Source organism: Mycteria americana, chromosome 4, assembly GCF_035582795.1.
Source record: "Mycteria americana isolate JAX WOST 10 ecotype Jacksonville Zoo and Gardens chromosome 4, USCA_MyAme_1.0, whole genome shotgun sequence".
Taxonomy (NCBI): Eukaryota; Metazoa; Chordata; class Aves; order Ciconiiformes; family Ciconiidae; genus Mycteria; species Mycteria americana.
In genome coordinates this window covers 91,474,884-91,498,882 of record NC_134368.1, presented here as the reverse complement: position 1 = coordinate 91,498,882, position 23,999 = coordinate 91,474,884, and the positions used below count along the sequence as shown (strand labels likewise).

Sequence of the window (23,999 nt, the reverse complement as noted above, 5' to 3'; positions counted from 1 at the left end):
AGAGGTGACTGATTTACACAAAACCGGATAGCAAGAACTTCCTGAGATGACCCTGTTTTGTGAGGAGATTCTAATCTCATGACAAGTTTGTCTAGCCAGATAATGACAGTAATTAGCCAGGAGGCAAGAAGGTGGATCTAGGTATTCTACTTCATGAGTAAGAAGGATGTTTTATGGCAGTGGAATTAGGAGGAGGATGGAAACTGCTAATATCCTTCAAAACAGAGTTGGAACAAACAGCACAGCACAGAGGACTGCACTTGAGAGGAGATTCCCAGACCTGCTCTCCTCCCAAAGTGGAGAGGCTCAGAAAGAGGTCCTTTTCCAGAATAAGCCAGTGCTAAGCCAGTACCGGCATTTAACAGTAGCAGCATCACCCTTATCATTCCTCCTTGCTAGCAACCCAGTTTGTCTGAAACACGGAGTGGGGGACAAAGAGGACTAGTGCAATAAATAAATGTCAGCATTTCAGATATTCAAATGAAATTTGCAGAGGATAAATGAGTAAATACAAGAGGCAGGCTCTCAGTAAAGACCATACTCATTCTAGGATACGATAAGCTGAAAAATATCCTTGCAGTTACCGTGCAGCTTGGTAGGGGCATGCCTGCTGCAGCACTAGCAGATTATCACCTGTCCTTATCTCTTGTCATTTCCAGTCAAATATTTGCAAAATGCTTACACGCTGGGTAGATAACAACCCACAGGAATGGAGAAAACAGAATACTTAATTCAAAAGCGCATGGATCCTTTTTTCCCCTGGAAAAAAAGGTCTTTATAAACCAAAGGTGAGACATTCCTTGCAAACAGGTAGCTCTGCTGGTATCAAGGGATGCAGTTTTGTCTTTCTGGGATGCTGCCAGACACCTTGAAATGATAGTGTGGAGAGGAATGTGAGATTTCCCCCTTTCATCATAATGGTTACTTTGAAGCCTAATTACAGCCATTAAAACACCAGCCTATTAGCCATGTTACTGCTGATCGCTGCACCAAAACGCACAGCCTGACAGGGAAGTTCTCTCCCGGCACTGGCTGGGCAGCTCAGGCGCTACAGTGCAGTTTGGAAAGGGCATGGAGCAGTGGCAGGTGTCCTAGGCCTGGCGGCCTCCGCCATGCCTGCTCTAGTGCTACGTGGAGGACGGGAGCGCCATGGGACGCGCTGCGGCACGATCCACCATGTGGCGATACTTCACGTGCCACAAAGGCTAGTGCTAGGCAGGTACACCAGAGAGCCTGGCCACTTCACCTCAGAAATTCTGCAGTTTAGGATTGTGTCAAAAGATGACGACAACAGTAGATATAACCAAGAGGCAGCATGTCACCTATGGCTCCTCTGGAAAGACAAGCACCAAGAGCCACTGCTGATCCCTAGCTGCTGCAAGACACTCTCTGTAGACCGACCCCCACCGCTTCTAGTAGCTGTGATGAACGCAAGGCCTGGTCCTGTTTGGTGCCGCTTTTCTGTTGCAAGACTTGTCCCCTCCATTATGTTTCATATTTCTGTCTCTGTGCACTCCAAAAACCAGGCAGCTAGGCTTAAATCTTGAGTATCCAAGCACTTTGCCTTCTCCCAAGAGAACTTCAACTGGTAACCCATCTCTAAAATAAAGGCCTAGCACAATGGTGTCCCTTCAACAGTGGAGAAGGAGCAGAGAGCCGAGAACAGTGACTCTTTTGCAATCTCATCTTCTATTACGAGTTACACCAACTAATTTCCGCACGATTCCTAAAGCTGCTTCTCACAGGTGGGCCACCCAGCACAAGCCAGATACTCACCTGGTATAACTGGAATAGCTGTGTCTATTTGATGTCTTAGGGGGATATTCATGAGCTGAAGATCTGACACTAATGAAGTTCTTGTGCATCTGGTCACATTGTAAGGTAGGTGAAACCAGCGCGGCTTTACTTTAACTTGTTTGGTTATAAACTGTGGCAGTTCAGCTGCTTCATGACCAACCGAGACACCCCTGCAGCGGAGGCGGTATCCTCTGAGGGCTGGAGCAGAGAGCTCGGGCAGGAATAACAACAGCTGTCTCAATACAAAGTGTTCCCACTTGTGAATCAAAGCCCTTACTAAGATCGTGTCATGTCCAGACATGTTTGATACTTATTCTTGCAGACATAATATGAAGGCAAGGATCCATCCTTTTTCAAGTGCATCTTCTTCCCCCCCCCCCCCCCTTCTGTAATGGGAGAGGAACACAAACCGAAACATGCACTTGCTGAAAGGTTGGAAACAGGAAGTTCTGTTTAATTTGCACATTCCGTTTCTGATGAAAAGTAGGAAATATAAATCGCAGCCTTTTATTTCAAATTTGGCATAAAAATTTGCCTTCAAGGTGAAGTCAAATAACAGACTTCACGCTGCTTGGAATTAGGCTGATGATATTCAGCGAGAAGTACAAGGCAAAGGCTCAGTTCTGGGAGCGTTTAATTTTGTTACATTTCCTCATTCAAATCTCATCTTTGAGAAACCTACAAAAATAGCAGCAGCAGCAGCAAGATAATAAATAAAAGCTATTTTACATGATTTCTACCTTTAAAATGCATCTTCCCTCTTTCTGCCTCACATCTTCTAAGTGCTGGGGAAAAGCCCGTAATTGAAATATTTTTATGGAAAGAAAATAACTTTTTTTTTTTCAATTATTCTTTTCCCCTCTTTTGCTTTCTTCCCCTTATGTAATTTGGCCTTGTTTTTAATCTTTGCTGGTGTCCTACTATTTCCATCTAGGAACACTTCTGGTTATACTGGAAATTCAGACAAAGACATTCAGCAATCCAGAAGAAGTGTCAAGTGAGTTTATGTTTTGAATCTGAAAGCACAAAAGCAACTTTGAACTATTCAGTGGAACTACAATGAGTCTTCTAACAAACTCATTCAGCCCTATGTCAGGTGTACGCCTAGAAGTTTTCTTGAAAAAAGTATTTTTTTGTTACAGGTGTTATCTTTTTTACTAAAGTTATTGTGGACAAAACTATATCTCATTTATCTGCCTTATCCACAGACACAGAGAGATAAAGAAAGGATCCTACAGTAGAATGACAGTTTCCATATCTAATAGGAGGAAAAGAGATTACGCTGACTTACGTGAGAAATTAAAGGCTACAAGCTTGCAAGCTATGACCACCTAGATCCTCCTCATCCACACTGGGATCACAAGTAAAGTTTTACTTCACTCTGGCCTTGAGATAGGGCAGAGGAGTGGTTGTGCACAAGCAGCATCTGAGTATAAATGAGTCTGTTGTTCTTACAGGAGGATGTGGCGACCTTTTGTCACTTTGCGAGCAGCGCTCTTTCCAGAGTGGACTGCTCCTGCCATTTGAAGTTAAATCTCTGTTGATACAGACCTGATGTTTGTGCAATGACAACAAGTAATTGGGCTTCACATAAAAACTTCATGAAATTACTCCAAACATGTGACGCTGGCATTCAAAAGCAAGTACTTCACATTACTTCTCTTTAGTTTCCACTTCATGACTGTAACTGTATTGCACATTTATTTGGCAATCTGTAGTGTTGCAGAAAGGGAAAAAGCCTAGAGACCTGATGGCCTATTGTCATGGTAACAGTCATGAACGACTTCATCGCCTTGAGATGAGAAACTGCTCTGCAACGTGATCTGAACCTCCTTGGACAAGCTGCAAACTACCGGCAAGCCTTACCCGATAACAACAGTCTCTTATTCTATGTGAACCGCAATATTCTGGCTATTCTACTCACATTCCAAGGCATCTCACTTCAGCTGGTCTTTCTCAGTCGTGACAGCCATTGCAGGAAACAGGTTTGCAGCATGGCTTTGTGAATACCGGCATCTTCCAAACTGAAAAAGAGGAATATCTGATTTAATCTTGAGGGACGGGGCCTATACAAGTTCTGTCTAACTACTAACAGCACTTTGGATCAGCAGTTTCTAAAGACTAAATTGTGTTCATGTATGGCTGCACTATTCTAAAGAACAGGCTAGTAGTTCTTCCTGATCTCCCCCCTCTAATCCCTCTGAACATAACACTTACAAGAAAGTGCCTCCTCTCTGAATCAGCTCAGGAATTTTGATCAGATTTGGCTTTTCAAAACTTAACAAGCATGTAAGTGAAAACCTGTTTTGGAATGTAAATGCAAACGTCCCTGTCCAGCAAGCTGAAACAGAATGATTCCCATGATTTAAGTAAAACATCATCACAATCACCATATAATTGCAGGAAGGTTTGGGCCCATTGAAAGAGCATTTCCTGAGGTTAATTCCAAACAAGCTGTTCTTTGAGCAGTGGACTTAATGAGTCCTAGTTCACTGGGTACCTCTGTCCTTTGTCCCTTAATCTCCCCACCACAAAACCCGCTACCCCTGCGTCAAATGTAGATGAAATTAGTCAATGCCTTCAAAAGTTATTAAGAGGAGACTGACAAATGATGAGACAGATAATGTACTCGTGCAGGCTCACCTCCTCCAGAATCCAAGCTGAAAATGACCCATACAGCTTCTGCCCAGCCCAGCAATTATCATCGCTCACAGTAAATAGCAACACAATATAAACAACGTAAATTCATTTGTATGCAAATATTACATTGGTGTTCCATGCACAAGTATAATTCGTGTTGTTGGGGCTATAATAATTCCATGATTGATTTTAATAACTATTCCTCTTAGTGATACAGGATCTGTTAATACCTGCATTGTTAAGCCTAATAAAGGAGGTTATGGACAAAGAGGAAACAGTGACACAAGTTTTAGAATTAAACAACAGAAGAGTTCCTGTGTCTGGCCGTCAGTAAATAACACAATGAAACTCTTGTCACAGCAGCAAGTGGGTCTTCCCTTGTCCCATACCTAGGCACCGTATGAACAGCTAAGTGAGGAGGAGTCCCATGGCAGTCTCACCAGAAATTGTTCCGTCAGTGAAACTCCAACTAAAAAAACCCCACCCAAAATGAGATTTTTTTCTCAAAATTTGCCCAACTCACGTGCAGGAAACATCTACATCATGAGCACTGCAAAACAAGCATCTTGGTAGGGAGTAACTTTAATGATCTGGCTCGGCAGACCCACGAAAGCCTGAATATATCTGAAAAAGTTTGCTCCTAAGCTATGATTCCACCTCCTGAATGGGAAACCACCCTTCTGCATTTCTTTTCTACTGGTGGTTGCGCAGAGGGCTTGTTTCACAGGATTTAAAAAAACACAGTTTTTAAAAAAACCCTGTGTGTTCATACTCTTCCCTTTTAACGTGAATCTATTAACTCTCACTTATGCATTGCTATGGAAATGGTTGTCACGAACAGAGAATCGTGACTTCAAGAAGGGAATACGCATGAGCAGATGGCCATCAGTCTGTCCATTCCTGTAATCATTACACAAGCAAATTTCTAAGATTTTTGCCACGGTTTCAGAGTTGTGGACCAAGCTTCTACAGCTGAAGTTGCTGAACGGTCCATTTATCAAGAGGCTGATTTAAAAGCGCATTCCTAGCTCCAAGCTCCTGAACTAAGGAAAATGTCCCTTTCTGCATATATTCCACATGAAGACCCTGGGTTTTTGTTCTACTCGACTCTAGCCACAAAGGTTGGTATCGCTAATCACCTCCCTGCTGCTCACGCTAGCAGGAACTTCTGCCCAGGTACAAGTACAGGCAAATCTTGGGGCTGTGCGCAGTGCAGTTGGCCTTGGCCTTTCCTGCTCTAAGGCCCTGCCACATGCTGCAATCAGGCCTGAGCCAAAGCCCTTTGATTAAAATACGGCTTCCTGAGGCTTGCCTTAGATGTGCATGTCCTCCACCTGCCAAAGAGAATGCAAACAAAATTGGATTCCCAGTACCAAGTAATGCTGCCCTAACACAGATCAGCCTGTGTGCATTCAGAATTAAAGCAAGCCAGGCCATTTGTCCTCCTCCAAGCCTCCTTTGTTGGCCTAGGTGTTGCATTCCCCTTTTCATGTCACCCATGTAAGCTTTTATTCTGACGGCTTAAGCAAAGGCATGCCAGAATAAAGGGACTGTTTACATCAACAGCTCACAGTGCCCAGATGGGAAAAGTCCTGAGTGCTCGAGAGGATGAAGGGAAAGAAATATTAAGGTTTAGCGAAAGAAAGAGCATGAAGTGAGGAATGCTGATGTGCACCGTCTGCCTCTGTGCAAGCGCTTACACCTGTTTACAGAGGGGAAGACAGTCTTTCCAGTGCAAGAGAGCAAAAAGGGCAGCTCTAAGGGTAAGAAATTCAGCCACGGATCAGAAAGCAACACTTGGAAGCACAGGTAATCTGCTCCTATTTCTCAGTACAGCCTCTGTGAGTAACAGCCTCCTTGGCACACAGGCATTAGGAACACCAGGCGTGTTGCTCTAGCACCTACGCCTCTCTCCACTCTCATCCTCTTCCTCTTCCAGGAAGGAGCTTACAGAACAAAGATTATTAATCTTATTTTACAGATGGGGAAATTGAGGCAGCAGACAAGGAAGCTGAGGAAACCTGCTGCCCTGAGTAGCAAGCCCTGTGCCAGCCACTGGGCTTGGCAGTCTCATTTCCTCTCCTCTCCTCCAGAAGGGTTTTGTGCACAGAAAATCACGAGCACGAACAAGAAGTACTCCTCCCAAGTCCCAGGAGAGAGGATGCTTGGATTTTTCACTCCCAGACAATGGTGCAGCCTAAAGACACACAGCCAAAGAGATCCAGCAGTCTTTGGAAGAAGCCTAACGAAGTTAATGAAGCCAGCTACATCTGTGATCTTTATCTGAGTCCCTCTGATCTCCTCGCGCAGCTGCAGGGCCAAGACAGCCCTGTCTGCGGGGATGCTGTGTGCCTCCACCACGTCCTATGCGGGTGAGCCCCCGCCTGCCAGCCAGCGGAGGGCAACGAGCAGGAAAGCGGGCAGGCGTGTACCGCGCCCTGCCACGGCGGCCTCGGCACAGCTGGCCTCGCTCCCTGCTTCTGAACAAACGGGGAGAGCCCAAATCAAATACCAAACCCCACTGGACTTGCTGTCATTACAAATGACTGAAACATTAGCGTCACTAGGTCAGACTGCACACTGACACCAAGGTAAGAGGTCTGTAAACTTCGGCTTCTCTCCGTTTCCCTTATCACCCTTTGTTCAAAAATTCTTAGCGCTTACACATTTCAAATCCTGAACTTCTTGCAGTCGCTATTGCAAATGCAGTTTCTGCAGATTCCCAAGTTTCCATTTTTCAAAGGAAAACACGAGCTGATTAGTTCAGGAAAAGCAAACAGATTTTTTTCCCTTCTGAAGTTTCAACCAACAGAGCAAAATACGCCACTGGATTTCCCTGCTGGACTCTGTTTTACTTGAGTAACAGATCACATCCTCACTCCCCTCTTTGAACTCCATCAGCCGTAATACACCCTTGAGGGCAACGTCCCCCACTGAGCACTGCCGACTCCCTCTGTGAGCTACAGCATGGGAACACATGATTTTGGGTACCTTATGACTGATGTGGTCATGTGGCTTGGTGCAGAGAGGATAACAAGGAGGCAAGCAACACTCATAAAGCAATGTGCTGCTGTGGGAAAATCTGGCTTAATATTGATCTGACTTGCACTGAAGTATTTCAGGTTGGTGTAAGCAAGACGGAGTAGTCCGAGTCGGATCCCCACATCCTTCTCGTGCTACAGTTTGTTGGAAAATTATGTTAAATGAATAAATAGCAGCTGTTGGACTTGATTTGGGACAAGAACAGTGCAATTATTTTGGGGGGGAGAAAGACTTGCTTATCAAAGCATCCTTCCCAAGTCACGTCTCCACACAAGCCCAAGCGGACCAGGACAGCGGCACCAGTTTGCTCCAACTTGGGATGGCGTGTTAAGTCTCCGGAAGCCTGAACAGGGCTGGACTGACACAGGTGTTGACAAAAATTGCTGCACCTTTTTTTTCCCTTAAGGAGCCGGACATCCTTGTTTATCCTGACCTCCGATGTTAAGGCAGTTGGCCTGCAGAGTCCTTTGAGGGTACAGCTGCAGAGCATATCTTTCTAGCTTCGTTTTGATCATCTCTCTGTTTTCTGAGTCTCCAGCTCACGTTACACCCCAGGCACGACATCTGACTCTACAATAATTTCCCTGCAGATGGACCCTCTGAGCTTTCACAGTACCACAGGGCTCCAATTTGCCGGAGACCCCAGAGCAGGACTGTGAATACATGCTAGAGTGGCCGTGCAGCCGAGAGAGGATAACTTGCCTCCAAAAGCTGCATCTGAAGGAAACAAGTGGGTTCGTACAACAGGTGCCCCTGATCCCAAAAGGGCCTTCAAGAGATTATCATAATAAAAATGTAAGATAGCACCTAATAGCTAGAAATACAAACACACACACAAACACTTACGTGGGGATGCAAGAACTGATGGAAAAAATAAAAACGGAAAAATGCGGTTTCTTCAGGCTGAAGTGAGAGAGAAGCAGCTCTTGTCTTTCCTGTGCTAACAGTGCTGAGCTGTGCCTTACAGCATGTCCCAGCTGAGGATCCACGGAGCAGCTCAGCCAGCATGCTTAACCAGATTTTCCACCACACCTTTGGGCTGCAGCATACTGTCATTATATCATGCATGCCTGAAATATCTCGGTAAAGCCGGGATAAAGGAACCAAGGGACCTGTTTCTGACTTTGCTTGCTCCAGCTCCAGCTAGCAACAGCTCTGTGTGGTTTCTGGGGGGGCTGTTCTGGAGGGGTGAGGCCAGCCAGTCCCAAGCATGCAGGAAGACTGGCATCCTAGGGGCGTAGCACCTCCCTGCTGTCTCTCTCTGTAAGCAAGCCCGAGCATCTCTGCAGAAGAAATGAACCATTACAGGGCAAGAAAGTGTCCAGGTCGTTATGGTGCACACAGGGCCTTTCCTTAACTGGGTTCAGCCTGCGACACGGATGAGTCATGTCTGCATACATGTGTGGGAGAGTGCATGCATGCATACTGAGATACACGTGTACTACTGCTTAATTCCTTTGCAGACAGATTTCAGATTCAGAAAGAGAAAAAAACCCAAAACCTGGACAAATGCAGAGTCCTTGGCCAGTGCAGAAGTAAAACCTCAACAAAAAATGTATGGTGAGTTGTGTGCAACTTGAGAGTTAGCCTTCAGAAGCAATGGGTACTGTGCAGACGTTGGATAAGTTCCAGTGAGGCCAAGCCCACCTCCTGTACACATGCCTGCATTAAAACAAGAATACATGGCCTGCCTGCTCCGTTGCCTGTATTCTGACTGGCCCCTCACTTCACAAGACTTTTCAATCATTTCTGAAAAATGTCAGGTTCTTCCCATTCATGGAGAAAGGGGCCAGGGATTTCAGAGCTCATTCTTTGCCCAGCCCAAGCCATGATTATTAACATGTCCTATTCTCCCAAGACCCACACAACCACCTTGATGGAAGAGCATGAGCCTTTCTATAGGATAAGCCCTGCCATTTGTATCAGGAGCTAATGTCTTGCACTTTCCTCATTCCTTTCTCCTGAGTAATACCTTCTCCTGTAAATGGACAAGGGAGGGAGGGAAAAAAGGAAGCCAAGCAATTCCTTCACTGCCTCACAAAATGTTAATATTCCCAGAGTATGTGTTTGGGGCTGCTTTGAGCCAAATCAAATGGTGCGCTCGACCAGGACCAAAACCTTATTTCAACCTGCAGCTGGGCTGTCACAGTGCCTATTGATCCCCTTTTTGCAGGGCATTCAGACCACTTGCAGCTGTCTGGCTGCAGCACTGTAAGAAACATGGCCTGGCTCCATAGCTCACCCCTCAGAGCAGAGGGAGGTCAGGCAGCACTGCAGCAACACTGCCACATCCAGATTAGTCCAGCAGAAACTAAATGCTTTGGCATCTCCAAGTGGAACTTGCTGGTGCGCAAAGCACCGTTTTCCCGTTTCTCCATGTTTAAGCCAGCACAAAAGAACAACTTATGGCACTGAAATCATCTGCCCTCAGTACCAGAGCAGCCTTGTGCTCACATGCAGAGGTATCATTCCTGACTCTGCCCAGCTCTTTAGTCTCCACCTCTCCACTACCATATTCCTTTTCTGTGGGCTGGCCTTACAGTGCTTGTTATTGCTCCACCTCAGATGTACTTGTCAGGTGGCTTCACCAAGACCCTACCAAGTCTATTCCTGCTTTCCCTGCTTTTCAGTGCCATCCAGCCCTGGCTCAGAGTCTTGACATATTTCCTCCACACCCACACTCACAGCAGTTCTTTGCTGTCTCCTACCGAAACCAAGAGCCCATTTGTATCCTGCTTCTGTCCTCCCAGCAGGGCTTGCTCCTCTCACTCACCTCATTCCTGGAGTATCCCTTAAGAAAACCCCAGGGATGTGCAGACACAACCACGGGGGAAACAAAGACCAAACGAACATCAGGACTCAGTACACTGCAAACTGCCCAGGTAAATCCAAACTGCTCCGACACGAGTGCAGTTACCTACCTGTACTTTCCTGCCTCCCCAACAGAGAAAAAGAACTGCATAAATCTTTGACAATACTTCTTATTAAGAGCTTTGGCCTTTGCAGCAATTACGCTGTATATTTAGTTACTAACCGGTATCTGTTAAGCACTTACGCTGGAGACGAGTAGAGCTGCCAGTCCTTGCTGTCTCTTGCAGTGGTGAAACATTCCTGAGTTCGCAAGAGGCGACGGGAGCAGATCCACAATTGCAGAGCAGCATTTTCAAAAGTCTTCAGCATGGACCCAACTCTGCCCTGTCGAGATCAGTGGGAAAACACCACAGTTAGCGACTTCAGGGTGTGCTCCAGGCTTTTGAAAATTAACCATAGATTTCAGTAGGACTTCCTCTGTCATCCATGAAACTTGGACCAAACAATGTGGTTACGCTGCACCTGTATTTTGTCTTAAAGGATCCCAAACTATTTATAGTCACTTGCGTTTTACTTTGAGGTGTGTTTGGGTGGATAAGCAGCAAGGCCAAAGCCATACACCCAGGTCACCTTACTGTAAACAAAGATATCTTCAAGTCATGTGCAGCACCGAGTGAATGAGCGGGTAGGTACCTGCACATACATATTTTGTGTTCTGTCCCCACTGGGCAGCCTGGAGAACTCTCACCTCACAGTGGCTATTCCCCTGCGTTCTCACCCAAATGAAAACACACCCAAAGACAAAACTTCAGGTCAAACAAAATGTCATCTTCTACTCAGAACAAAACATTCTGTTTCTTTGAGTGATTTCTTAATTTTACAAGAAATGAAAAAAAAAAATTTTTTGGTAAAAATTAAATGATCATTTTTAGAATAGATAAAAAATTTTTGGATCAAAAAGGGTGAAATCAGACCTTTCTGCAACATTTCTTTCTTCCTGGACTAATTTCACAGATCTGCTAGACAGCCATTCTGATCAGAAGAAAGCAAAGCAGTATGCTCCCTGAAATACCTCCCACCTGTAATCATGGTCAGCGATTAGCAGCTGGGCGCTTTACCAGTAACCCTGTTTGCTGATCCTAGGGCAGAATTTCCCCTGCAGAGTCTCCCCATGTAAGATTATATGTTAATCAAAGGAGAGCACTTGAAGTACTAAACCGTGTTTCTTTACCTCTAAAACAAACACACAAGCCTTCAGATCACACCCATTGTTTCGCATACCTGAACCTTCTCACGTGAACTTTAGTATCTCCTGCAGCTGCACGTGTTAGCAGCAGGGAGGTCACTCCGGGTCCTCGCTGCTAACCCGTGTGCTGCACATCACATTGGCCGTACTCGGTACAGGACTCGCAGCAGGCAGGCAAGGGAGACCAGCAAAGACCAGAGCAAAGCATCCCGTTGTGGACAGTGACGGTTGCCATTTTGCAAACTCCTAAAGAGAGCCCTCACTCTGAGAAGTTCCCTCCGTCTAAGGGCAGAGGTCAATGAAAAAGCAATGGCAATAGCCACATACAGTTATGCATGTAGGAACAAATTCCTGATGACGTGGTCTCAGTCAGGCTACGGTTCCTCACTGCCCAGCCACAAGTTGGTAAGTGCCACATCAGACTAAACTTCCTAATTTTGCTCCACGTCCCAGCAATTAGAAAAGGAGAGAAATCCCAAATGGTACCTCTAATATTGTACAGCAAAGAAAAAAACAAACAAGAAGCCCCCAAGCCATTCCCTCTCCACCACAGGCTTTCCAAAGCGGTTCTCAATCACCTCTTAGATCCCTCTACCTTCAGCATCCAAACAGCTGCTCTTAAAGCAAAGTCCATTCCGAAAGGTGCCCTGGATCTCAGACATGAGACTGTCTCATGACAGTGGAGAGAGAGTTTCTGTTTTGCTATTTATACGGAAAGACTATGAAGAACCAGAAGGGCAAAGTCACCTCCGTGTCTATTAACTGAGTCAAAGTGACAGCCAGAGCACTGGACAGGGCAGGTCTGCGTGCAGGACACAGTAGGTCCCACAAATTACCAGGGTTTCCCTAGTTTATTCCTCCTTTTCTGCTGGGAAACAGTGTCCAGGTAGAATGTGAGGACTCTGGACATTTGCCCAGGATTTCTAGATGTCCTACAGATGACTCAGGGCATTAGATCTCCAGAAATCACAGCCATGTCTGCAACACATGTACAGACCGCCAGCCAGACTACCCATTTCTGAGTCACAGTGAGAGACAGTATCTGTTTTATTTATTTGGCTCTCATTGAGTGCTATGCTCTTTAAAAAAGGCAGACTGCCCAGAGGACTGGTCTCACAGCTAGACCCCAAAGATAAGAAAGAGAGGGTTTGCTTTTCCTGTGGGACAGAAGGGACTGTGCAGCTTACTGCAATGCAGAGCCATTGAGTTGGCAGAAAGCAAGCCCCTGCAACGACAGAAGGTGTCTGTGCGTAGGGGGGAGGCGTTATTACCAATAACAGCTCTTATTTTCAACCTGCCCTTCATACTTTTTGTTCTACTCAACAAGTTAATTATTCTAGTTTATGTTCTAATCGAACCAGCTTTGGAGTTTTAAAGCCTTCTTGGTCTTTGGAGAGCTGGTGATACAGAGAAGGCCTAGGCAAAGCCACCTCAAAGCTCTGGTTAACCTGGGATCCCGCCACAGTTGCAGAGAGTCTATGGACGCCTACGCAGCACATTTGGAGATGTCTCGCTTTTGCTGTGCTGCGGAGACCCAGGGTACCCCAGAGGGACAAGCAGAGGCCGTTACTCACCGTGCCTGTATGGTATGCTACAAACATGGGAGTTGGTTTCAAATCAGCAGCAACTTTGAGTATTTTGAAATCTCTGTTCCTCCTCTGAAGACACATTTCAGGCAAATATGGGCTCCCAGGCTTTGGACCATCTGCTCCAGCGCTGGGGAAGCGATGGAGGGAGCAGGAAGAAGGGCTCCGGAGTGCAAGGCACAGAGGGGCAGCATGGGAAAGCAGAGCTTGCTGGAGTTGGCTTTTAACACCTGTGTTGAGACCGGCTTGGGATGGGAATGGCTGTTTGACCCAACTACCTCCGGCACAGCCCTGACTAATGGCATTGCACTTCAGCAACGCATGTGGTGGCATTCCTTTCCACACAGACAGTATTTGCATAGTAATAACAATTCAACAGCCTCAGCTGTGACTGTTGCTGGATCAATACAGGTAGCTGACCCCTTCCAGCCATCACTGACAGGAAACAGGATATGCCACAGCCTTTCCAAGGCAATCCTCTCCTCCCAGAGAAAGAAACAAACTTTTGCAGCTCTCCTCTCAGTCTCTTTCCTGCCTTGAGTAAGCAGGGCCCCACAAAGACTGCAGCTGTCATAACACAACACGTGTTGGCAAATGTCCTGTCGCCCCCGCCAGAACTAGCCAACCTGTGAAACACACGAGACCCAAAGGATAATAATTTGCTTACAATGATCCAAGCACTGCAAATCATTTGATAGCAGCACTGGTCACTGTTCCTGCATGACTTAATTTTCTAAGTAGCTTGGGATGCAAAAGGAATTAGGCACTATCTTCGCTTCAGTGCCAGAGACTCAGCAGGTATCAGGTGACTGAACCCTTTGGAATACCCAGCGTTGGGTGCATTGGAAAATTTTACCGCAGTGCTTCCTCTCCATATTTAATTCACTGACGGAAACAAAAGATGGGATTTCTGTCCGTTTTCCTTTGGAGGCAAGCTAGATACAACACAAAGACACCAGTCCACCTTTTGCGTAGGTCTGCTGCCTGATGTCTTGTTGTGCCTTTATCTCCCCTGCTGGATGAAGAGGAGTCCCTGGCTGCACAGCACTTCACTGGGTGCTTGCAGAGTGCAGGGACCAAAAGAAAAGTCCAGGATCCTGCCTCTAACGGTGCCTGAAAGAAAGGGGAGTGGGACAGCACAAGCACAGAGTGCTGGGCCAAAGAGCCTACACTGTTCGGTTTCTGCCACTGTGTGTCCCGGGGTCATCTTCAGAGGGAGGCTGTACTTTCGTCTTTGCAGTCAGCACCTTTCACTGTAGTTCTCCTTTCACTGGCTCTTTGATTTTAAAGCCATTTATATTCCAAGCCAATCCGTACTAAAAATAGGATTCCTTACTAAGAATGGCACTGGCATTACTCACTTTCTGCTACGTTCTCATCTCAGGCTACGCTGCCACACCTCCGGCTGGAGGAGTGTGCTGCAGTAATCATCCACAACTATGTGCTTCTGTGAGCAGGTTTTGAACCTCTGCCATCCTTTGGAAGCTCCCACTGTTTTTTCTTTCATGTGCTAATACAGCTCAGTGGCTTATCTCCTTTCGCATCCTTGGGGCACACCTCTTTGTACACTGTATACTGACAACCCAACCAAGTGGGAAAAAACACACAGGAGATACAGCCGTCCCCCTTCCTCCCCCTTGCAATTCAGGCCAATCTCCAGTTCTCAGCTGAAGGGGATGCTGTTCTTACTTGCATTCAGGAAGAAACAATTTGCTCTCCCTGGAAGCTCTCCCTGCATCCTTTGGCTTTGACTGTCAGCTGCTCCCCTCAAACTGCTCATCAGTTACTAGCAAGAAGGCTTTCGGGCTTTCCTGGTGGGAGGTACACTTTACCAGCTCAGTTTTCCAGATGCTAAGTATTTCTGCAGGGTATCGCTCCTCTTCAACGTGTCTGGAAACTGGTGTGGGAGGTGGGACATACCTCTGGCTAGGTCTAGTTTTGTAGTTAAATGAATCGTATATGGGGTTTTGTTTTCTTTTTCAGCATTCTTTTGCATTTTGCAAACCACTTTCAAGTACAGGAATGTGTTTCCTCCTGCCATCCATGTCAGAGGTGCAGCCAGTGCCAGAGCTGACTGTCACTTATTTGCTCTGATAAGGGGTTAATTTGCACAGGTAAACCTGGGCGTATGTTCATAATGCAGGTGGCAGTGATACTTTAAAGGAGGCACCTTTCTTTGTTCCCTTAATGATTCATTCATTGGGAGTGTGGGAATTAACCTATATAAATTTTTGCTACTAAGTAGATACACCTAGATCCTGAAATAGTGGATGGGTGAGAACCAGTTATAGAGAGTCTACATATTGTCCTGGTAGCACAGAAAGAAACAAACCCACGTTGGCAGGCTGGGAATAAATGACTGCATGGCATTTCTCATGGCAAATTCTCTTTACCTCCTGTTTTCTGGTGACTCACCAAAAATCCTACAGGGTTGCAGTAGACAACTCTGAGAAAGGCCTGACTTGACTGAGACCTTCAACTGGGCCCTCTCTTCAGGGGGCTCAACTCTGACTGCTGGAACTGCTCATGGGTGTAACTGATATGGCTTAGGCTCAGCAGTGAGCACAGGCAGCCACACTTTGGTTGCACCAGCACTGGGAGGTAGGTGTGAGATTGCATCAGGAAGCCAGTATGAAAAGGGAGGCTGGCTTGCCAAGCCTGGCTCAGTGCCCTCTTTGTAAGCTGTAGCTTACACCTCATCAGCTGGGAGGTGGAGAAGAAACAGATTTGTATTTAGGGCACCTCACTAACGGAGAATTTGTGTCCCTCACGCCTAGCTAGAGGAGGAAAGAAACCCTTCTGGGAGGCTGCGCAGAGTGGGTTGAAATCTCTAGACTAACTCTTGTGCTCCTAGTAGTTTCTGGTTTTGTTGGAAGAACCTTTAAGGCTCAGTGAACAAGAGTTGACCAGTCTAATATCCTTTACAGAGGACAGATCAATCCTGGTTTACCCATTGGAAGTTATAAATTACATTAGCATCTGAGGAGCTGTGCGGGCTGACGGAAGCATGAGGCAATGGCCCTGTTGCTGGTTTCCTACAGCTTTGAAAGGAGGTCACATAGCGCTATTGTTGCTAGTGTGATGAGGTCTTGGTTGCTTAATCTCTTCAAGGTAGGCTCCATAGGGTGAGGTAACACCCCAGACACTGCAAAACCTGCCTGCATCTTGCAGGCACCTCCAGCCAACCTTCCCCTCACAGCAATAGCCAAGAGCACACCGCTTCGGACAAAACGCAGGGAAGAGCTTAGAGAGCGCAAGCTTGAAGGAGATAGCAAAGAGGTCCAGGAGAGGCATCACCATCACACTGCAGTTGGGTCAGGACATCAGAGCAGCGCTAATACACTAATGGGGCCCTTAATGGTCACAAGGGAATCACAGAAGTTAGAAATGCGCACACAGAGTTGAGTCTCAGGGAGGTCCGGCAACTGTCAGGTCTTTGTCCATGCTGGGGATGAATTCTCCACTTCACTGTGCCAATTCTCTGAGAAGGCACAGTATGTTTCACAGATCTGACAAAGGGTGGTGAGAAAAGGATGCTTGAAGGTGTGAAGCACCACCAATCTCAGCTGCCTAAGCAAGGGAAAGCAGAGGGCTGGGGTTCCTGGGGGAACATGCTGCAACTCACAGCTCAGAAGGTCACGTGTATTGTGGGGAACAGCTATTCACACGCACAGTGGTACCGCACTGCCTACAGGACAGAGACTACAGCAAGGGGGAACGAGAGGTACCAGGAGGCTATACTCCCGGCAGGATGAACCCTTCCTGGTAGAGCAGCACAGGGGAAAGAAAAACACCTCCAGTGGCTCTCTCCTGCCCAGTGCCCTGTCGTGGTACTCAGTGGCCCCAATCACATCGGCCAGGCCTCTGAGCTGCAATTAGCCACATGAGCCACAGCAGCGTATCTGTGGGCTGCGAGTGAGCGTCCTCTGGGAGGCCGGGCAGACACGCCGCACCAGATCTCGGCGGAAGGCGTGTGGGCACAGCAACCCAACGCAAAGCACTCTCTTGTGTGGCGTATCCTGTTTCTCCCCAAGACATGTACAAGGTCATCGGCTTAGCCACGCTTGTGGGTGATACCATCTGTTTAATCAATGTTCTCTGTGCTACAAAGTCATCCCAGATGCTTTGTGTTGGAGACAGCTTTTCTAATAGTAATTAGCAAGGTAGGGGGGTGAAAAGGCAATTGTCAGGCTTCTTCTCCAATAGTAATTAGCAAGGTAGGGGGGTGAAGAAGCAATTGTCACGCTTCTTTTTGCATAGGTCGTCGCATTAGTTGCAAACTGCCTCCCCCCAGTCCCTGCTTCCTCCTCCCCTGGTAACTGTGAGCCTCCCTACCTCCAGTTTGGGAGCTACTGCACAGGAATATTTCATAAGCAGGCCTGAGGGTTTGTCTGCTGCCTGTCCTACTTCCTTCAGAGCACCTGAGATCAGCTGGGCTGGAATGTCTGCCCATATCATGCTCCCATGCTGCCTGGATGGGAGATGGAAACTTACCTACTGAGGTCAAAAATGGCTTCTCACTCGTGGTCTCGGGCTGCCAGCTTATGCCATGTTACAGGTGGCAGACGGGCCTCCCAATCATGACGTTGACTCTGAAAATCAGGAGAGGAAATACAGTGAGTCTTGCTATTTTCAAAAGTCTTTAGGGCAACATTTACTTCATACACTGAACTTCATCCCTTCTGGCCCTAGGGGCCATAAAAGACCTTGCTCAAAGTAGGTATGTGAAACTTTAGGTTCTCAGGCCATGCCTCCATGCCAGGACCCAGTCCTTTATGCAATACACCATTAAGCATCTCCAGGGACTGGGCCCCTGAAGGGACTGCCTCATCTAGTCCTCCACAGTACCAGGCAATTGTAGATACTTAGATTTGATGTGCATGGATACGAATATGTGTACAGAATACTTTTAACTGCTCCAAAGCTTCATACTGAAACACTGTTAATAGAAAAGCCCAAAAACTACAACTGTTTCCTCCTTGAAGCACCATCGCTGACGGAAAGGTTCACAGTGAAGTCACGAGTGTTGATAACCCTGCACAAAGCAGTCGGTTTGAGACACCCTTTCTGAAAGGCTAGAGTGCTTTCCATAAAGTTATCTGTATCATCAGCTGTTAATCAGCACAGACCAATTGATTCCATCTTCCACTGAAGAAGGGCCTGGCTCATCCTTGTTTTGGCAGATGTTCGTCTGTGATAGTTCTGTAGCCGTGACGGTGAAAGACAGTAGAGCTTGGTAGCATTTTTGGTGCTGTTTCACTTACCATTTCACTCTGTCAGCGGGCTTGGAGCCCAGGGAATGGTTAATCCCTTCCCTGCTTTTGCCAGGTAACAGCTGTTCTACTTTCAGGATCCCTGGATCACCCAGGTTTTGGTTTGGTAAGTGGATGTCCTTGCAGGAGCTCCTGTGGGAGGAGCTTTGGGAAAACCAGTCAGGACTGGTCCCGCCAGCCCCGGGAGCATTCCTGCTCCCATGCTGATGCAACTGGATCCAATCTCCTGGCAGACCAGCTGGCTGCTTTCCAAAGAGCTCCCTCCAGACTGGCTCGCAGCTGAGCCGAGACCGGGGATGGCGGTGACGAAATTTGAGCAAGGGGACAAAAGGCTTTCAGCCTTCATTAAAGCTGGGAACACTAGATGAAGATAATGCTTGTTATTAATTGGCTCCTCCCAAGAAAACACAAGCTGCCTTGTTTTGCTGCGAGTTTACCATTCTGTGGAGCATCTCCCCAGCACCAACAAGACCGTGGATGTTGAATCATAGTGTTGAACCTTAGCGCAATCGCTTGGGATGTATGAGTGGGATTCATTTAGAGTGTTGTGCAACATTGGCGTGAGACGGTAAAGCATGGATTTATTTCACTGGCAACCCTCATCCTACTCCTACTTGGGATTCAGCGTGTAACAGCTTTAAGTGACATGCTCTGCAGCAGAGCGTGGACTTAAACGCATCCTGGAGATGAAGCAGCTGAATGGTGAGCATGGCTTAAGTACACTCCAGAACCAGGCAAAACCAGAAACAGGGTTTTAACAGCGAGAAAGATGCAAATTCAAACCATGTGTTTAAACTATATTCCAGATGCACTGGGAAGGCCTCGGTTACCTATGTATGTCTTCTGAATGAAAGCAGCTATTAGCATAAGCCAAGATAATCTCAACGAAGAGAATTATGAAATGCTTTAATCATGTCTTAAAGCAGAATTTTTCAGACCCCAGCAAAAGGACGGGATCTTCTGAACACTGCTGTTTTCCTTGAGCTCCTGCTAAATCAATGACAAAACTCACGCTGATGCTACTGGGACCGAGATTAGACAGAGCTGATGGCTAACAAGCTCCCTGCCATCACCGTTGACCACCCCTTCACAACTTTTCTTGTGATATTTTTGCTAACAGACACACGTTGTTGAGTCTTGCACTGCTTGCTCATTAGTGTTGCAGTAAGTGATTTCTTATGTAAATCATGCCAGCCCACAGAAAAACCAGTTCAATTCCAGTCTGCACTGCTGGGATGGACATAGAACAGAGGAGGAGAAGTGCTAATGATCCTGGGGTTTTTTTCTTCTTTAAAAAATAGAAAACCAAGGACCAGGCATAAAAGCAGTCATTGCGTATCTTCCACTGCAAGCAGAATTACCCTCGCATCTGCAGAGAGAGTACTCCAAATACAAAATTCCCCTGGCTACCTATTTGCACAAGTGCCGTCACCAAGCTTGTATGTACAACAGCAGTTTCTATGCACCTAATTAGAGGTTTGAAACTCATGAGCATTTTTGTCTGTGGACCTCACGTCTTCTTTTAAATCTTAACTTTATCTTTTAAAGGCACAGCTACGTAGCTAATGGCAACCTATCTTTTCTATGTGGTGTCTCATAAACTTAAAGACTGTAAACGTGACTGAGAAAAATAAGTGTGCAGCCATGCTAAGGGGATCCTTTCCCTCTTCTTGCTGCTGCTAATACGAGCTTCTCAAAGGCCTGGAAACGGTTTCTGTTTCTATCCATGTCACAGCGTGCATCGCTGTGTCCGTATCCCATCGAGCCTGCAGGCAGGTAAGAGATGCTTACTGCCTACAAAAGGCACTGAAATGCTGGCACTATGATAAGCACTTACATAGCACAGGGGCCATGACTTAATATGCCTTACTATGCCTTTCCTTAATATTTGTAGTGGTATGAGAGAGATATTGGTTGAAATTAGCACTTCAAGAGCTCCTTCATAGGCGATAACAGAGCTCGTGAGAATTACCCTAGCTAAGTCTCTAAAACTGAAAGGGAAGTTACTATTTTTCCATGGCAGGGGTATTTGTTGGGGAGTCATAATGTAAAATCCTGTACTTATTCTGGCCCATTTTTCTCTGCTCTGCTACTCTATCCTTCCACCTCACTCCCCCTTCCAGCTGAAATCCCAGCTGCTGCTGCCTTTTTCAGGCAATATGCTAGCACTTGTGCAGAACATCTAAAGAGGATTAAGACACATCGCTCCTGTTCGTGTTCTTGAAATGCTTTCATCATAAATGAGAGGGACTAAGACCTGACAGGACATTTGTTGCCCTAAGCCCTGGTTTGGTTTTGTTCCGTTCTGCTCCACCCAAGAGGTGTCTGCCTTTCATCCCTGACAGTAATCATCTCCGGGCATAAGAGAGGAAAGCACCTTTGAACTGCCAGGAGCCAGATCCACAGGAGGCAGATACGGTAGGAAAGCAATGCAGACAGATATCAACGGGAGCCACACTAACTCTGTGCCTATGGAAATTACATTTGAAAGTTTCATTTGCGACTCTTTCTACCTGCATTTTCTGTGTGCACCTTTCATCATTTCTGAACATAAATCACACTGCTTAGAAATGTGAGGGCAAAGGATGCAAGAGGAAGGGAAGTCTTGTGGCTAAAACCTGGGGCAGCTACCAGGTTCAGCTCTTGTTCGACCACCAACAGTTCACCTTACCATTCCAGCAGTGAAATAAGGAACGGACTGCAGATCTGACAGCACATCATACGATCTGGATTGTTTCTGAGGAGCTCAGACCCTAGGCTGACAGGAGCTGTGGACACTCTAATAGAAACATTTTAAAATACATTCATCGCTTTAGACACTTGGAAAGTCATTTCTATTTCCACCATTTTTTAACTAGTTACCTGCAGTACTGAAGAGATGTCCTTTCCCAAGTGAAAAGAACATAACTGATGCTAAAATATGTACTTCCTTTTCCTCCAGAAAACCAGCAGGTTCCAAGCACTACCCATGAACTAATTCAGCCTGTGAGTGACTGCTGTCTGATACCCAGATACAAATTCATTGCCAGCTGTGTAAGGAAAATCACACTCCAAGAAGGAAGCTATTTTCCAAGGTCTGGACCAAAGCATCAGTAGGCAAGAATCCAAAGGCAGTTCGAAGTGATGATGCTGTTATCTGACTTAGCATGCATGGCGTTGGAATGAGGGTATGACATCTAGGTTAAGACATATTTGAAATGCTGTATTAGACTCTCGGACTACTTAGCTTTGCTTTTTGTCCCAAAATGCAAAGAGAACAGGCTGCATTATTTCAGTCAAAAACCGTTGAGCTGAAAAGTGGCTTTTTTTCTGAATTATATGCAAAAAGATAGGTCTTTCTGACACAAAAAGCGTATGAATGAAAATACGTTTTTTCTCAAGAAAAACTGCTACTTTCCTTACTAAGAAAATGTATTTTGAAAGCATTTCTCTACCTTGGACTTAAGATGTCCCACCTCACAGGTCTCCTTTGGTTGAAAAAGGCACAAATCCTGCTTCCTTGGCTTTGGGCCTAGATCTGCAGTAAGCAAACAATAGCTGTTTCCCTCTGACATTCACAGGCGTAGCTGTCTCAACCGAGCAAACTCACGAGTCATAGGCAAAGCCAGACCTGCAGTACACGAGGATTACTCGCTCAAGGAAGGTGTAACCAGCAGAGGAACGATAGGTATGTACAGCTTTATTCACAAGATGAGAAGGAATCAAGGTTTGCTTATTAAAGGCTACCTGACCCTTCTGTCCACTGATCTATCCCATGTGAACAGACTCCGACACTGACACCGACAACTGGCCCTTGCTCCTCAGGCACGCTCACTCACTGCATTCAGCTGCCACCAAGAACGCAGAGGCATCGCTTCCTATCAAAGATAACGCCTCAAGAGCCAAGTGATCGCAGGATCGTTCACTGAAGTGAGACATACTGTTAGCACATCGAGAAAACCTCTTCAAAAAGAGGCAAGCATTTGTCCCAGTTAACCTTGCTTTCAGATATGTTTGCTCAGGTAGTTTACTGAAGTATTTGTAGTGCTAACAGGCTAGGTAAGTATATATTAATATAAAAAACGCCCAAGGTTATTTTAAGAACTCAAAACTTTATACCATTTACGGGAAATGGCATGGAACAACTCAAAGGTGGATTTAGGCAAACCACTGCACAACATCGACTTGCGGCCACTGCCAGTACAAACACCTTCATAGACGTCCGTGTATATCTGGATTTACCAAAGAAAATAAAACATCTTAAACTTGTATCTTTTCATTGCCACAGAGCAGAACTGGCCTTCCTCTAATATCCAGTAGGCCAAGTTCCAAGTAACATCTGCTACTGCTCTGAGGGAAAAGCGGCATACTGGGAGGAGGACAGGAGGAGGGAAGCAAAGTCCAGAAGTAGACAGGAAGCTACTCTGGTCATAGACAACTGCAAAACACTCAAAAGCTCCATAAATACACAATAGAGAAAAACACTGTGAGGAGCTATAGTTTTTTCTACAAAATGCAATAATCATGGAGAACAAAACATTCGGCAAAAAGGAAGGAATTGTGCAAGCAGACGTGACCCTCACATTACCAGAATTCCTGGATACAGGTCTGGCTATCGAAAACACCTTGTAAAATCAGCCCTGTGTGCAGAAAATTGTGTAAGAACATCAGGCTACTCTTGCAGGTCTCAGCTGAGGCAGCTACAAGTGACAAGGACACAGAAGCTCTCCTGTCAAAGTAACATTGTCACTGGAAGGCAAAGAAAAATCTGGAGGCATAATTTACTAATAAGATGTGGGACCAGAAACCCAGGCGTGCTTAGTGGAACGAAAGTAACTCCACGGTGAGGGGAGCAGGTTAAAAGCCAGATGATGTATATATATCCTGAAGAGCAAACCTGGCGGTGCAGGATCAACAATAAAAATTATCTTTGGCCTTGCCCTGCAGCAGATCAGATTTGCTTGTCACACAAGCGTAGCATCCTTGGACAGCAAGAGACTTCTAGACATATAGTTCCACCCATCAGTTGTGTTTTTTGTTTTTTAAACAACCAACCCACTGGACACTGTAGGTCTTGATGGTGCTTGTGGATCAAATTTACATTAGGAAGCTGGTAGCAGGCTGTTATTAGTCAAGGCCATAGCTCAAGTAGAAAAAAAAACATTACTGCTTGCTAGCAAGCACTATAGCAATGCTGGATGTGACTGACCCATAGCAGAAGTCTTCTCTACGAGGGAGTTGCAGGCTTCCCTACCTCTCAGAAAATCTGGCTGCAACCCAAGTCCTTTGAGAGGAACAAGCCTTCTATGAAGCCTACCCTCCACTGTTTCCAAACGTTCAGCTAAGGAGACTAAGCAACGATTTTCCTTCCCAATTATTGATACGAATTCAAGTCCAAGCCAGCACAATGCCAGCCGACACTCAGATTTTCAAGAGTCCAACCAGAAAGAGCTCAGTCAGGCCTCTCCAGTTCCCAACTGCCTATTTTTGGAAAATAGCCTCCAGTCCACTCCATAATGAGAGTATGAAAAATACACAACAGATGGAATTTACAAGTTACACTAGCAGCTTCACTCCTGTTTGGCTTTCAAGCTGGGGAGGGAAAAAGAGAAAACAGCTCAGTTT

At 46.1% G+C, this 23,999-nt stretch overlaps 2 long non-coding RNA genes across 2 annotated transcripts in view; both read right to left on the bottom strand.

Annotated features, from left to right (window-relative positions):
* LOC142408768 (uncharacterized) overlaps nucleotides 1–3,753 on the bottom strand; it is a 31,243-nt gene extending 27,490 nt beyond the window's left edge. The window contains exon 1 of the long non-coding RNA XR_012775412.1: nucleotides 3,722–3,753. This is a non-coding gene — a long non-coding RNA (uncharacterized LOC142408768). The remainder of the gene's footprint in view (nucleotides 1–3,721) is intronic.
* On the bottom strand, nucleotides 3,748–17,715 carry LOC142408769 (uncharacterized). Its single transcript, XR_012775413.1, has 3 exons — nucleotides 17,617–17,715; nucleotides 10,514–10,674; nucleotides 3,748–3,821 (listed from the first exon to the last, which is right to left on the bottom strand). It is a non-coding gene; the product is annotated as an uncharacterized LOC142408769 (long non-coding RNA).
* Nucleotides 17,716–23,999: the final 6,284 nt, after the last annotated feature.